This window comes from Macadamia integrifolia, chromosome 1, assembly GCF_013358625.1.
Source record: "Macadamia integrifolia cultivar HAES 741 chromosome 1, SCU_Mint_v3, whole genome shotgun sequence".
NCBI classification, from domain to species: Eukaryota; Viridiplantae; Streptophyta; class Magnoliopsida; order Proteales; family Proteaceae; genus Macadamia; species Macadamia integrifolia.
This window is the reverse complement of record NC_056557.1, coordinates 16,997,061-17,000,240: the sequence shown is the minus strand read 5'-3', so window position 1 is coordinate 17,000,240 and position 3,180 is coordinate 16,997,061. Positions and strand designations below refer to the sequence as shown.

Genomic DNA, 3,180 nt, shown 5'->3' with positions numbered 1-3,180 from the left:
ACTTGGTTGTGCTTCCTCTATTTTTTTAACAATACCGAGTCGGGTTCTTCTCCTATTTGTATCAAATAAAACATACTGAGCAAAATCTTCTTAGGAGAGAAGCAATAGATTCATCACCAGGAGCGATTTATCTTTCCCAAACGCAAAATACAACTCTCTGTCGTATTGTTCTCTCCAAGTGTGCTTGTTCCTCTCTTCTTCCTTATCATGGCAAGTCTTTGTGAAATAACTCCAATGGGAAGGAAAAAAGATATCTTGCATCTATAGTCTTTTTACCCTGGCGGATCTCTCTCTCATTTAATAAAAGTCGGGAATCTTGGATTATTAATTGGTGGAATACTAGAGATCTGAAACTTTTTTGAATGATAGTCAAGAAAAAAATGTTCTAAAAACATTTATAAAATTAAAAGAACTATTCCTCTTCTCGAAACTCATTTGCTCCATTTCTACTTTTTGTAAGTAGGCATGGGATTTTTTAGCCATTCATTGGCTCCTTCGCATAATTCTTCTAAATTTCGAATAGTACTCAAGAAATTCTTTTATTTTCCTAATTTGGCGTAAGGAAAGATTCTCTCTAACAGCATCTAAGGTTCCTCGAACAATGTGATATCTCACACCAAGTAAATCCTTAACATTTCCTCCTTTTACTAAGACTACAAAATGTTCTTGTGAAATATAGCCAATACCTGGTATTTAAATGGCACAACATATTTATTCGTGGTGCCATCTACTTAAAGATATTGAATTATGTTGTTTGCAACGCCTCACCTAGAAAGAATTGGAGAAAAAAAAACAGTTTTAGAGTCTCCAGGAGAGAACCAATTGATTCGTCACTTTAAAACTCTGGTAAGTCACTCTAGCTCAGAGATGCTTAGTTCCCCTGGATCTCACCCTATACCCCCTTTAGCACCACCATATGGTATGTTTGCTATGGCTATATTCTAAGTCATAAGTTGTGCTAAAGTATTCACCTCATCAAGATCAACCTCTGGGTGATATCTAAGCCTCCTTTCATTGGGCCTCTAGCATTATCGCATTGAACCCAGAATCCAACAAAAGAGGCTAAACTGCCATTATCTTTGGGTATGGTGTTGGAAACAAGACTTTTCCCACCCAACCCGTCATGCACAGTGGAATTTCGATTGGGTCGTTCTCCATATCATTAAAACCAAACAAATATGATAACTAATTCGCAATAATGAGAATAATACTTACAAAGAGATTCAAGCGAAGCTCCTCCTCTAGATAATGATTCTTCCTCAGACCAACAATCTAAGTTTTGAATTCCAAGTGTGTAGCCGGTGTAGTTTATAGAGCTTTCGAAACTTCACAAGTTTCAATTGACTATCTAATAGCCCTTCTCTTTCCTTCAATAGTGCAACTTCTAACTTATTTTTTTTCCTTGTGCAGGAATTAGAGTTCAACACCGGTGTGAAGAGAAGAAAAGAAAAAGGATAGAAAAGTGGAGAGAGAGAGAGAGAGAGAGAGAGAGAGAGAGAGAGAGAGAGAGCCAAAAGAGAAGGAGAATGGGATCCCAAAAGTTGGAATCCCATTTTACTCTCCTCTCTTTTATATAATGTGAGGTATTATATTATAATAGATAAATTTAATTAAGAAACTTAAACTCTTTTAAGTTTTCTAAAATTTTAATAATTTAAGTTTCCTAAAACTTTAATTTCTTTATTATTATATAATGTGGGGCATTATATTATAATAAAGAAATTCAATTAAAAAACTTAAACTCTTTTAAGTTTCCTAAAACTTTAATTCACCTTTTAAATCTCTCTTCTTTCCATAAACTTGGTTTATTCAATATGAATCAAATACTTGCTTGCTAAGAAAGGGAAGAAGCAAAATCTAAGAGGATAAAAATCCTCTACAATTCTTAATCTTGCTATTCTTTGCTATTCCACCAGTAAAGAATGACACGTGGACAACTTTAAGTGAACGGTCCAGATGTCTTCTTGGTTGGAGCTCCATCAAAACTGGTTTGAAGTAAATGGACCGGTCTATCAGAAGCATCAACCAAACCAGGTTTTGGTTGAATTGGGTTACTGTTGCAATTCAAACACTCTCTCGCCCTCTCACCTAGGTCTTGCACGACTCTCTCCCGCTCTCACCTCTCTCTTTCTCACACACACCTCTCGCTGCTCACGTTTTGTATCGTCGCTCGGTCTCGTCAATCTCACGAAGGAGAAGATCAGTGACTAGCGCGCTCTCGGTCTCTCTTTCTGTTCACGCTGGTACTCTGTCTTCGCTCTTGGGTTTGATTGCTCTGTGCCGATGCTCTGGGGTTGCATTGTGTAGGTATCATGGACCTCGGCCCCGGGATCGCGACATGGCACGTAGCGCGTGTACACACGCTAGGGTTCGACCCTAATGAGATGAGATAGTATCCCCTGGTCATCAAAAGCCAAAGGGGGATGCACGTTATGGGTAAAAAGGAGTCGCCACCTAGAAAGGGTCTAGGACCCATAAATGTCACCCCCAATCAAGGGAGAGAGACTAATGACTCTGATGGATAAGGCAGGTTTGCACCAAGATTCTAGACAAGTGTCAAGTGACAGACTGGGAAGGTGTTAGGCACCCAGTCTGCCCGGCCCTAAAATCGGTCTCTTTTTGTTTGACCAAAGTTTGTTTGTACCCTACTAACTAGTCCTAAATCTAGGTCACTGAAAACCCTACATAGGTATCTAAGCATGACATGTGAAAACCCTAAACCAAGTGTCTAAATTATGCTAGCTAGGTTATGATGCAAATAATGAAATGATTACGCTAATTAAATAAGCCTAAATGATTTAATCAATGAATTATGAGTCTTAGATTAAGCTAATTAAGTAAGTCTAGACCTAAGATTAGTTGAGCAATTTGTGAAACCCTAAATTGAACTAACTCAATTAATTAAACCTAACCTAGATGGATGATCAATGAATTTATGAGATCCTAAATTGAATTAATTAAAATGGTTAATCTCAATTCCTAGTAATCTGTGAAATAAATTATTGCAATCCTACTTAATCTAATTGGTAAAAAGATTTATAAATTAAATGAGATCTAATTAATTTATAAAAGTGAAATGGATCAATTACATTAAATGAATGCATTTTTACTAATCTACCTAATCTAGTATAGGAGGATTAAACTAAACCTAAGGTTTAATTAAATTAATTATGAAACCTA

The 3,180-nt window shown here is 36.7% G+C and overlaps 1 pseudogene; it reads right to left on the bottom strand.

Annotated features, from left to right (window-relative positions):
• Window positions 1-2,300, bottom strand: part of LOC122069707 — a 5,173-nt pseudogene extending 2,873 nt beyond the window's left edge.
• Window positions 2,301-3,180: the final 880 nt, after the last annotated feature.